Raw genomic sequence first — 13,782 nt, 5'->3', positions numbered from 1 at the left:
GGAATATTAACTTGTCACAAGTATTGTATTTTCCGAAAAATGAATTGTATATTACAACCTTAATTAAACTCAAAATGATTTACCTGAAAAACAGCAGACATTTCAGTAAGATTGGCAGCAAATATTTTCAGGTAACATTTCTACAGTGTGCTGTATTATAACATAGACGATTAAACATTTTAAACTAACAACAATATAGTTCAGTAAAATAACACAAAGATGTGCCGATTTGGGGTGCTACCACATGAATCTCCTGAAAGCACGGACAGCTTCAGAAACGCAGGGAGTGACTTCCATGTTCAGGCTTTTAACTTTATGATTCGTTCTTCGGCGTAGTTATACCGGAAAATGTCGGAGCGATAATATCATGCAAATATTATTTAGAAACACCTCACTATTATTTCGAAGACCACATATAGATCAACCCCCCCCCCCCCCCCCCCCAAAAAAAAAAAGGGGGGGGGGTTCTCCCCTATTATGATTTATTATGTACTGAACAACGCGATTTGTAGTCACTTGTCAACGCTTTTAAATTATTTTTATCGCGGAAAACAAAAATCGTTTAGATTGTTGATTATAGACTGGTGCAATCCCTTACATCTCATGGTTGTTAAACCACCCAGGCGAAAGCTTAAAACAGAAAATCCTTAATACAAGCCGTCGGCTTAGTTACCAGTGTTATGCCACTTAAATAACGGAAAGGCAGCATTTAAATTAGCAAAATTAAAACCGCTTTAAAACGGTTTAAGTAGAAAGAAAAAGAGCACACAGTCCCCCTTTCTCTTATCTTTCGTTTTATCAAACTTAAAAAAAAAAATTATATTAAAAACAAATTTGATGAAACGCAAAGCAAGATAAATGCAAACGAGACCCAACTTATGATACCAGAAACGAAACTGCAACAAATCTTTCTAGAAAGGGCAGGCGCAAGTTGTAACCTATCCCCGTTCGTAATAAAGGGCCCTGAAAAGGAAAAAAAAAAAAAAGTTTTTTTAAACAATATGGTGGGGACACGCGTGTCAAAAAATACATTAAAAATTGTTTACAGCAATATTGATGGCGATGGAGAGATTTATTTGAAATTCTGCGCGCGAAGTCCATGACATCACGGGTCATTCCGGAATGACCATCTCGGTCTTGAAGGCGAAGCAGATCCACCTCTCCTGCACGCACCCGAAATGCGGAGAGGAAAAGAAATGGAAAGGAGGAGACTGCCAACTAAATCGCGTTTCGCACCGTCAATGTCGCTCTAATTTATTATTTTTTTTTGGACACGGGTGTTTTAATTAGACTTAAAAAAGCCGTTTACAACTCTCTGTAACGACGAATTAGAGCGCGGCTCTTGAGGAGGAGGAGGGAAGGGTACTTAGGGGAGGGTCATGTATACTCCTCCTCCCCCTCCTCACCTCCTTATAGTGTCTGCTACTACTCCCTCCAAGCGGCGTCGCCGTCGCCGTCGGCGCAACCGTGAGGTCATGTGACCCTCGTGACCTCACGGGGGTCACGTGACCCTCCTAAGGTCACGTGATCCCCAGGACCCCCTCGGGAGGGTCACGAGGACGTTTCGGCACGGTGCCGAAACGTCGCCGCGGCTACGCCGACGGTGACGCCGACGGTGACGGCGACGCCGCTCAAGCCAGAAACGGGCGTCTAAAAGCTGCGCTCTAAAAACTCTTTTTTTTAAGGGCCCTTTAAAGATGGCTGCTTTCGGTTACTGCCAGAACTGCGACCGGGGACGCTTCCACGTGAGGACGCGATTACAGGTGAGAATACTTCGGCAGCAGGCTTGTACAACAATATCTGTCCGGTAGTTCAGTAAGTGGCTATTGGTACCGCTTTCACAGTATTCGACTCGCTTAACGCTTAAATGCGGTGGTAACGAGTGTTATAACCGGCTGGCCGACTTCAGCTTTCTCTTTGCAACAGGTTTTCTGATATTCTCTGCTTAAACACAAAGGACTCCCGACCAGGCGATAGGTCAACGCCTCGGTAGAGTCTTGCCGATGAAGGGGAGACCCACAGCTTTGCAACAAAACGAATTTTAATACTACAAGAAAATAAAAACTGCGAAAACAACAGGATTCTAACGCACTTTACCCGGCCGGTGCACGGGCGGCGAAAATAAAAACACTCAACACACAACGAATTAGTCAAAAAACAGTCTACAGCTTAGTACAATGCGTTAACCATCTCTTACGCGGAAACTTCCCCGAACATGGAAAAAATAACAACTGCGGAGCCTAAATGTTATCAAATAATAAATCGGACACTCGTGAGAATAAAAACCAGGTACGGAAATACCGCTACCTTAATTACAAAAAAAAAAAAAAAAAGCGTGTGGAGGGGAAATCTCGTCTCACAGTGTCCGGGAGTGACGGTCTTGCGAGGCGCTGTCCGAAGGGGGAAGGAATGGTCCCGGTGGTACCACGGTGGGTTGGGCGGCTTCAAGTGGCCACACAATCACACACACACACACACTTCATCGTCGAAGTCTTCCCCAGTCCGGACCTGGCCCGCTACCGTTGAGCTCCACGGACTCGACGCTTCGACTCCCCGTCTGTTGCTTCCGAGTTTCCCGCTCACACTGCTCGCCTTTGGCCCAAAAACTCCCCCTCAACGGGCCCCCACATTCCAGCACGCAGGCGTGGAAAACAAAACAAAAATAAACCAAACTCCAGGACGCTGGCCCGCTCGTCTCTTCATCCTCCCCCAAAGGCAACATCGCTTCGTTTTCGTGGAAGCTGGGTCCCAGCCCTCACACCCCGCGAATTTCTTGAAAGGACGCGGCCAGCCCGGGAGAATGGATAACGTAGCACAGACGGATTTTGTGGCATGAATAATGTAACACAGCCGGATTTTGTGACACTCTTTCGAGCCATAACTGCTAAATCTACCTTAGAGTGACAATAGTGCTACTGATATTTTTTTTTTCTTTTGCTTTCACGCCGGCGCTTTTTTTTTTTCTCGCGACCTGTTGAAACTAAACAATCTGGAAACATGATTGTTTCATTAGTCACCTTGAGCATCAAGCTTGAGCGGAGTTTTCTTGTTTTTACGTCATAAGCTTAAGCATCCATCCGAATGTGTATATTGCTTTCGCGTCGTCGTTGTTTAACTATTTTATTAACATTATCAGCACCAGTTCTTAAGTTGTCTTCGCTTGACAACAAATTTGGCGCAAAAAAACGAGTACAAAAGATGTACAGAAACACGGCGACGTTTTTGTGTACCTTTCTTGACCTTGTCTTCTGCGCTGAATGCTGTCATGAATTGCCGACTAACCCAATTATTAGGCATTGTCTTCGCTTCCAGCCATATAATTTTTATACTTTTATTTCGAAGTGAAGGTTTGTAGAAGCACGGCGTTTCTTGATATGATGTGCGTGGCAAATGTTATCTTGCAGTAGGTATGGCGAACTCTACATACTTTGTAATTTTTCGCGGAGTCGTGATAACGCGCCAGCCTCGTGTTTTCAACTTTCAGCATGTTACATAATTCAAAAACGAATAAACAAGTCGAGCAAGTATACCTGGGCCTTGCTTTTGCTACTGTGATTGATATGAAGATATAAAATAATAATTAGAAGATCTAGACCACTTTAGAGCACTAACCAAAGTAAAGGAATGCATTTCTTACCAAGACCTAATAGTAAACATTGTTCAAGGTGTTTTGCATTGAGTATAACGGACCTTACCTTTGTTTCTTTTTGCTATGGACCGAGTCTTTCTGCTGCAAATATGGCTGTTAGGATTGCTTTATCTATCATAATATATGTTGTTTCAATCTCACAAGTTACTGTGCTTCTGTGGTTTTGACGTTCTATGTTGGCGTCCGGAAGGCAGAGAGTATATGGTTAAAAACCTGGAGGGTTCCTTTTGTGGAGCCTTTGGGGCCATTGATTCAATTGTACTGTGGCATAAAACCCCATTACTTCCTTTCTATATCAGATGCATTCCCGACCGAGCAGAAACTGACGTTGATTATACGGATGCTCATGTAAGTACTGTAAGGGTTCTGGGAAAGACGGCTGGTTTCTCGATCGGCCGGGCGACGGTCGTCTTGTCCGGCGGCGTGTATGATGCTCCCTCCCCGGTCGTTTTGTGTAGTTTTATTTTTCTAGCGGGAGACCGCGTGGGCCTTTCTGCCGTCGCGGCCCCCCCTGGAAAGCGTCTTCCTGTGTCTCCCCCATCGGTGTGACCCCTCGGGAAGAGTTGTTTTTTATTTTGAATCTGGAGGCTTGCGCATTCTTGGGTTTCAACCTGGGGGTTCCGGAGAGGCGCCGCTATGTCTGCAACGGGATGCACGGGCGAAGTTACGGAGCTGGCGGCTGTAGTCCGTTGGCAAGTTAACGAATGTGTATCGACGCCCTTGCCAACTATTGGACGGTGGATATCACGTGGCTCCAGCAAAGCTTTGAAATTATAGGTTGATCCTCTCCCGAGAGCGAGGGGGTCAGCGTCTTCAAAAGTCCGTGACGGGGGAGAGAAAAGCCCCTTTCTGGCTTGGACTTGGACTAATTTGGAGGACGGCGATTCCCTTTGCTTTGTATATACTGTGTACAATAGCTCGTCACGTCTAAATAACCAGTTTAGACGAAGTCCTCCCGCATCTGTCGCACTCTTCTGATCACCCACCGAACAAGGCTCATCAAACGATTGGCCCCGCAAGACACCGCCGGGCAGTCATCATCTATTCAACCAAGGGAAGAAAGAACCTTTACTAGTACACTCAAGCCAAAAAGTCTCCATGTCTATGGTTTTGAAGTCCACCTTTTATAACAATCATGCAGCGGCAGTTATTGTAGCAAACCTACCTTGGGGGGGAGGGAGGGGGAGGGGGGGGGGGGGTCTTCAAGGGTGTTGATGGCAGGTTGACTTAATATTTTAGGAATACATTAGAAACAGTTTATTTGTGTTGCTGTCTGTGACATTTTGATGCTGTACGAATAACAGGAGTCCCACAGTGGTATTCTTTATTGCCGTATTTGTCTGGGTTACTTTTTTGTGTAACAACCGGGTCAATCAAATGAATGGCTGTACAGGAACATTATCGCAGTCTCAGAACATTTGGAGGCAAACAGCTAGTGACATACTGCTACTGTGCAGGGCTCTTGCTAACTAACAGGCTTGTGTTCCTGTTACTATTTGGGTGCATGTTATAAGATGGGGTATCGAAACACGCAGAATATTTATTAGCAACATTTTACATACTCGCCTGGCACTTGATATCGACTCTGTCATGAAACTATCTGAAAAATACACATGAAAGTGCTTGTCCTAAAATTAAGCCGCACTGCTGCTTTTCACTTGTATGTATGCTATCACAAAAATGAAAGCCCCTTTACAAAGAGGCTAAACATTGGTTTGGTTTCTGTTTTGGTTTGTTTCAGATGCACCTGAAACACAGCGTTGATGTCTAAAGCAGTTGAACGAACATTCAACGGAGGGACAGTAGGATGGACTCAAAGTTGGCGTGGCTGGCAGCCCGCAGCTTTTGGGAACCAAAAGACCTGCACATCAGGAGCATTGCACGGACGCCTTCTCTCCTTTTTCTCCAGGATGGACCCCAAGGCAACCCGGACCTGATATGCAGTAGCGCGGAGGAATGGCAAATTGGTTGACTTACATTTCACCCCACTCCAGATAAGTGTAGACTTTGATACCATAAGGCTGGGTTGTAAGTATTCATCGCAACACATTACCTATGCTGTTGCAGTAAAAATAAAAACTTACTTCATACTTGTATATTGAAGCAGGTTAAGAATTCTTGCAATTTTAAATTAATGAAAATCACCGAAGTGACTTATGCGTGTATGAGCTGCTCGCAATGACTACCCGAATTCAGCCAAGCAAAGCCGGAAGTTCCTTTTTCATTTAGAAGAAAACAAATATTCATCTTTTCGTTTTCACGGGTAAAAACATGACATGAGATTTATGCATGCACCATTGCAGGCTGGTAAACTACCATAGTCTGGGACCAAATTGGAAGCCGTATCATTCTGAGAAGATGGTCCTGGCATTTCAACATAACTCGGCAATATTGACAGGATGGTACGTACAATGTAAAAACTCTGTTCATTTTTCATGTTACCTGGGAGTTTTGGTGGATATAGAGCTGGCTTCTCTGATGCCGTCTAAATTGTTTATAGGATAATATACAAAATATGCAAACTAAACTCTTGTATATTGTAAAGAATATAATCTTCACAAATCACCTGCAATGGCGAGCAAAAGGTTCCGCGAACATCTGGACGCTGTGAATATTCATATATTCAGAGCATTTGCAGCCTAGTATCAGAGTATAAAATTATTTATGCTGAGATAGTCATAAATAAAAGGGGCTTTTGGGATCTAAATATGCTTCTTTAGCTAAACTTTAGCTTTAGCTAAAAAGTGGTTATTCATTGGCTCCCATAGCTGTGTGCTCGACAGCTGAGCGCGTGCTGAGGGCGGGCTTTCACAGTTCATTTGCAACGTGCATTCCGCACTGTCAAGAATGCCGGTCTTAGCAGCCTATTAATGTGAGCTCGTTCTAAGTATGCGCTCTAAACATCACCCCCAAATATGGCGTCCAGTGAATACCCTCTATAGAGCCTTTCCCTCCTGTTCGTTCACCTGCCCCGTAGTCCTTACCGTCACTTCCGTGTTTCTTTTACCTTTTTTTTTTCTTTCCTCTATTTCTCTTTTACCTACTATCAATTATCTCTCCTCGCTCTCTTTTACCCTTTACAGCTTTCGCCATTTTCATGGTAGTGAGGACTAACTAGCACTAACAGTTTGGCTGGGCCCGTCTCTGGATGCCATTGACAGTACAGGTAGTATTCACCGGACGCCGTTTTTGAGGTGACTCCTCACCGCGCATGCTCGAGATCAGCTCTCCATGTATGGTTTTCAAAAAAACACAATCTTAATGGTGCGCAATGTGTGTATTGGAAGTTTTGTGGAAACTTGCCGTCAACACGTGCTGAGCAGTAGCGAACTCAGCTATGGCCGCCAGTGAATTCCGCCTATAGTCCACAACAACCCTCTTTCGTTACTGTTGGTTTAAACCAAAATGACGGGAGCACCAAAGGGTTGAAGATCGCCGAAAAATGTTCCGTCGAAACAATATGGTTCACTCCTTGTTGGACAACACGCGGCGTATTCGTAGCGACCAAAGTAGCGACATGACATGTCTCGATAATCAGCAGGTATCTTTCGGGTTCTAGGGATATTGATCTTAGTAATGACTGTCAAAGAGGAGGATTTCCAAAGTCAAATATGTTTTTGGTACTATAGTGTGGTTTTATTTGAAATTAAACACGCATGTCGAAGTGGGTATTATGATTTGCTTAAAAAGATAATGTATTAAAACCCCATTTCTGCAATGAACAAAACCACTTCTTATTTTTTATAAAATACGTTGTTATCCACAAATATTCTCAAGAGGAGCAAAGTGAAATGCTATATTTATGCTACTTGATTTTTGTACCCAGTTCTGTCGGCTGTTTAAATAGGTAAAATCGAATGCATCCACAGTTATTTTTCTTATAAACGTATAACGCATGGCCTTCTTTTTCCTTTAAACTAAATTGCTTCGGAATGTGTTTTGTCAGAAATTAAAGTGCCGAACATCGCATCTTTTACGTCATGGTGACACATTATGAGCCTGGTGTCTTAGGATTCATCATATATTTGCTTATGAAATATTATACGCCTCTAGGCCTATACATGTGCCATCGACTGGTATTATTCTAAAGTAGTTTAATTTCACACGATGGACTTTTCCAAATGTTAAACTTTCGTAAAAAAAATAATCATCTATGGTTGAACCCGTTTATTAAAATGAAAAAAAAGTCACTTTTATTTCTTCCTTAATTGTTTCTATGTTGCCAATAGCGTTAACTTTTTGTTGGCATAATCATAGCCCCCCCCCCCCCCCCCCCCCCCGTTTTTTTTATATTTTTGCAGAAGTGTTAAAACAGAGGGAGATGCACTCACATCGGCAAGAGGGTAGCTTCGAAGATTGACTTTATTGCAAGGTTTGTTAGCCTTAATATGCTAAGGGCAGGCCGGGGGGGGGGGGGGGGGGGGGGGGGGGTAAAGGGAGGTGTCGAGAGTGTTTGGGACGTGAAGGGGCGACTGAAATTGAAGATGGAGCGGGGGGAGGAGGTACAGTTGTGAAGGCGTTTTCCCATTAGGAAAAATGTCTGCCCTACTGTCCCAGCGCCGCTGGCCACGTATGTTCCTTTTTTCTTTTCTTTTTTTTTGTAAAGAAAAAGAGGGGGGGGGGTTAATTGGTACGCCTGAATCAGGCTGCATATTTTTGTTTATCTCAGTATATATAATATTCATTAATCCCTCATCTCGTCTGTACTCCTCTCCTGTTAAAAAAACATCAAACGAGATCTGCGACCGGCTGTCTTTATGTCAGCCATCATTCCAAACCACTGCTCGAGCTTTTCACATTCAAAGTTGCCTGTGTCCAGTTTTATCAACGGCTGTTGTTCAAAGATCTGATCAAGTCTCCTTACCTAAAAAGAAGATATATCGAAATTAACGTTTTACCTCGGTAAAAACACCTCGACGTGGATCTGCTAAAATCAGCCTTACCCCTCGCAGCGCTGCTGCAATGAGGTATACAAACGTGCTTTGTACGCAATTGCTTCGCACGCCTGGCTTAGAACTCTGCGTGCTGTGCCAGTAAGTTAAAGTCAAGTTTGATTTCCAAGCATGGCATGCTCAGGGAGGTTAAAAAAGTAATACCTGGCGGCGGACTAAACACGACTCCACGGATATTCATTTCGGCATATAAGAAACAATTCCACCAGTCAGAGCTGAAAAGAAAGTAAGACAAACTAGAAGTCGCCTTTAGTTGAAATGTTTTAGGAAATTGGCTATTGCCTATTAGACAAGACCACACAGCTGGGACTTCCCAGCTTATTGCTCTTGCTTCGCGTGTGATGAGTTTTGGCTTTATGAGGGTCACGATTGTGTAAAGTCGTCGCTCAGTCAGGAAAGATGCCAGCTCAGATAGTCACTTCTGTCAGCGTTACGGTAATTTCCGATTAATTACATAATCATAAAATAACTGCTAATAACTGCTGTTAAATTAGACGCAACTGCAGACTCACTTGTGACACTTTTATCGTATGGAGGATGCTAGCTTCTTGGTACTTGACTCACTGAATACTGCACACGGACGATGTTCATTGTTTTATTCAAAATTCAAATATGAAACATCCTGTTAAAGTAATTAAGGATTGTAAAAAAGAAAGTCGTAATGAGAATATGCATAATAAGGCCTATTTGGTAGACCCCCTTGATGTTTGTGAATGCCAAAACAGACATTATTACATTTTAATCACTTTGTCTGAAAAGAGTCAAGATCAACTGAAAGCAAACAGTATGTGCCTACGTGTGTTGTACATATTTCTGGCTTTGATTTTGTACTGGCTCAAAAATGAAATTGCAAAGAAAGAACTGATCTCCTTGAAACTCTTACAAAGCTAACCTCAGCAGATCCATGTTGAGGTGTTTGGGAAATGTTCATTCTTATATATCTTCTTTTTATGTCGACCATCGTATGGAGACTCGACCGAATTTGTAAACGTCAGTCATTGTTCAAACTGGACCACACCAGGTCAACCGTTTGCAGCTATCATCTGGTTTTACCGTAAGGATTGAGTCGGTGCAGCCCTCAGAACAAAAGAACATGAAAAACCGAAGAACACAAAGAAGATGAAGGATAAAAAATATTAAATATATTAAACTGAGATAAACAACAAGATGCATCCCGACTCACTCAAGTGTTTTACCTCAAATACTAATAATGACTATTATTATTATTTCATGCTTAATTTAGTGGAAACACTTTAGCGGGGAAATTTTCCCCCTAAATCTAGCAGGAAAATTCCTCACTAAATTTAGCTGAAACAGGTTTCCCGCTATATTTAGCGGGTAAATTGACGTCACGTGCCCTTAAACCAATTTAGTTTCTCCGCTAAATTTAGCGGTGAACCTGTAACGTCGCATAATGCAACACGCGCGACTACGCCGACGCCGACGGTGAAGCCGACACCATTCAACCCCAAAACGGGCGCCTAAGAGTTGCGCTTTAAAACATCAGAACAGCGGAACGGTTGGAGCAAACAATTCCTTCCTAATGGAACGCACGTCCATATAACCATCTACCCTCCCCCCAATCCACCGTCATTTTAGAAAACATGACAGACCGAGGTATCCAGTCGAGGTATCCAACCCAAGGGCTCATCAGATCACTGGAAAGTCATCCTTGATTTATTAATAGATTACATAAGATCTGGTCAGGGTAACTTGGCCAAGGTAGGCGATTCTTCGATAAAAATAAATGCCTGTTTTAGCTCACTCAATCCTCGCCCCTTTACCTCCAAAACACGTCCGATCCCGATGCCTTTGGCATTTTTAGGCTAAAAACCTTACAGTAGAGCCAACTTCCGAAACTGCCCCTTTGCGGATTCTGGTGCATGTATGCACAACAAAAAAGGGGGAACTTTGATTATGCACACAAGAATACAATATCACAGGGAACAAAACAAACAAAAAAAAAGAAAGAAAGAAAAATAGCACTCTTGTAACACGGTTAGAAATTATGGCTAAATTTACTTTTTTGGTGCAATTTAAAAAAATGTATATAAATTATTTCGTCAAAATAAAGTAAACTAAAGTGGTACTAGTCGATGGCCCATATATATGCCTACAGAAATATAATATTTATTATGCAAAATGTGTAATGAATACAAACATAAAAGACTTTAAATATGTCACCAATGTGTCGAAGAAGCGATGTGTGGCATTTTTTTTCTTCAAATAAAATATGCTAACGCAGTTTAATTTAGAGGAAAAGAGTAGGCCATGCGTCATATATTTACATAAAATATTACTGCGAGTGTTTTTGTTTTTACCTCTTTATAACAACCAACAGCACTCGGAACAAAAATGAAGCTGCCTAAACGAAGCGTCTCACCTTACTCCACCTTAAAATTAAAAAAAAAAAAAACATTAAAAAGTGGTTTTGTTCAGTACGGAAATAAGTCTGTAAGATATAACTTTTTGTATGCAAATCAAAATAGCCACTCCGACATGGGTGTTTGATTTCAAATTAAACCCCCCAGTAAAACAAGCAAAGACAGTTGAACGACTTCAGAGCTCTCTGCAAATGTGACTGTTGTTCGGAAAGGGTTATACCGTCCCTTAATAATCTACTAAATAGAACAGACTGTAAAAAAAAAAAAAATTCTTTCTCGTGAAAAAAAAAAAAAAAAAGCTCATACTATAGGGAGTATTCACTGGGCGCCATATTTGTGGGTGCTGTTTAGAGCGCATGCTCAGAACGAGCTCACCTCAATAGGCTGCTAAGACCGGCACTCTTGATGGTGCTTAATGCACGTTGCAAAATAACTCTGGAAGCTCGCCATCAGCACGCGCTCAGCATTCGCGCACACAGCTATGGCCGCCAGTGAATGCACTCTAAAAAAAAGCCCGTGCGTTTTCTTTCCCGCACAACACTCGGAGAACCAATCGCCGCAACTTACGGAGGCAGCTCAGCGAAAGACGATGCCGAAACATATGTTTAGACCAAAAAACTCAGTCTGAGTTGTGACATTAAGCAATGCAAAACGTCACGCTTGCATTGCTTAAAGGGATACTACAACGAAATTTCGGCGCTCATTTTTTGGTCTATATGTGTTCAAAAAAGCAGCATCACCTCGAACATACCAATATCTTGTTAAAAAAGTCACGAAAAGGAATTTTAAAACGAATTAAACGATTAGCAAAGAGCACCTGGTGGATGTCGCTGACGCCTCGTTTGTAATGCCCGTCTAGGAGCCTTGACAGCTAGTGACGGAGGTTGTCTTGTCTCCGGCCACGACGAGAGAAGAGGGGCAGGAGGAACTCCCCTCTTCCCGAGAATGCCTTTTGTGTGTCGCAGAAGTCGCTATTGTCCCTCTACCAGATTACAGAAGATTAACCCGTCACTCAAAATTCGTACAAAAGCAGCCGCTTCGGTGGCTGGAACGACTAGGCCATCCTCTCGACGTCAGCCTCGCCGTAGCTTTGCTCGTCTTGAGACGACCTACGTCACGATTGCGTTGGATGTCACGTGGTCTCCGCTGGGCCTTCTCCGAGCGCTTGCCAGAGTGGGCCGTTTATAACGAAAAATACAGCCACCAGGCTCAAAATACAAACGTGCGATTGTCATTTACGGATATTGTGGATCATATTCAACCTATTTTTGAACACGACAGGGATATTTCAAATTTCGTTGAAGTATCCCTTTAAGGCCACGGTCCCACTGAATGTGGCAGTATAGGACCTTTTTGGCAGGTCATTACTCATCTCCTTTTAAATACTGTTTTGTGGGATTGATGTCATTCGAAAGGCAATGAAATCCTCGTTCATTTGATATTATGTATATGTTGGTTTTTACTGTTCATGCGCGTTTGTAGCGTTGCGAATATGATGGCGCGGACCCTCACTTGCTCCGCTAGTTCATGTTTTATGAACGATCCATTAAAGATAGCACGGTTCCAATATAGCAGTTTTGTTAAGATGATGTCAAAGCAGAATGTAACGATACACTTTTTTGGTATTTACACTACTTTGTTTTTTTCATCCCTCCAGATATTGCCCTAAAATTGACATCTTTCAGCACAAATATGTTTTTAACGACAAGCGCTAGGGCAATGAAATTAGCTACAGATGTAGTGTTCACAATTGGTAATATACAGGAAAAAATGTATTGCTGTGTAAAATTTTTTTGTTTAGGTATTTTATATCAAACGTAGCACTTTTTTGTGCTTCGAGTCATGGTACTTCAAATGCCGCCGAGGAAATAATTCAACTATGATAACATTTTTTATAACATTTAGAGCTACAATGGTTGCCCAAGAGGTGGACGATGGCTTTTTTTTTAATTTTCAAAGTCATAACGCTCCTGGAGCCTTTCAAACTTACCTGTTTTTGACGATTATCTTTTTTTGGACATCAGATTTATTGGCATCTAATAACATTTATTGTTTGGAATAGACATACATTGCGATGTATTAAATTTTAACAGTGATCTTGCTTTGGTTTCTTAATAGGTGTAGGGCTTAGCTAATTTTAAAAACAATTAAAAACTGTTTGGGTGGTTTGTTGCGCTACCTGGCGGATGGCAGACAAACTGCTGATTTCTAGTGTTCAAAAAATTTCCGAGGGCGGCGTTGGCGTCTGTATCATCATCAATCTCCATGTCTTTTTACCTTCACATTTAAAAAATATATTGGAAGATTTACTATTGATAAATGAAAGGTTTAAGTACTGGGTCAGGTTAATAAACCTAAGACAAATAATTACACACGCGTAGCGTGATATAAAGTGTTCATTATTCGATATGATTGAAATCAATAAACAAAAAAAGTGAAAGCCGTTTACAACTCCCTGTAACGCCGAATTGGAGCGCAGCTCTTGAGGAGGAGGAGTGAAGGGTACTGAGGGGAGGGTAGACCCCTCCTCCTTCTCCTCCTCCTCCCCTCATTCTTTAATATGCTCCGGGGGGGGGGTCACGTGACCTCGGGGGGGGGGGGGGTGTCACGTGACTTCGGGGAGGGGGGTCACGTGATCTCGGGGAGGCGTGACCTGGGGGTCACGTGACCTTGGGTGTCACATGGGGGTCACCTCAAGGTCACGTGACCCCCAAGGTGACCCCCACGTGACCTCAGGGGGTCACGTGACCTTGGGGGTCACGTGTCCTGGAGGGGTCACGTGACCTCGGGGGTCACG

The 13,782-nt window shown here is 42.8% G+C and overlaps 1 protein-coding gene across 1 annotated transcript in view; it reads right to left on the bottom strand.

Annotated features, from left to right (window-relative positions):
• Positions 1-2,825, bottom strand: part of LOC115308926 — a gene marked incomplete in the record, with an annotated part of 29,101 nt that extends 26,276 nt beyond the window's left edge. The window contains 1 exon segment of the mRNA XM_042291874.1: positions 2,361-2,825.
• Between the last annotated feature and the right edge of the window lie 10,957 nt (positions 2,826-13,782).

This window comes from Ixodes scapularis, unplaced genomic scaffold (assembly GCF_016920785.2).
Source record: "Ixodes scapularis isolate PalLabHiFi unplaced genomic scaffold, ASM1692078v2 PGA_scaffold2__306_contigs__length_199485367, whole genome shotgun sequence".
In the NCBI taxonomy this organism is placed as follows: domain Eukaryota; kingdom Metazoa; phylum Arthropoda; class Arachnida; order Ixodida; family Ixodidae; genus Ixodes; species Ixodes scapularis.
This window is presented reverse-complemented; position numbering and strand designations above follow the sequence as displayed.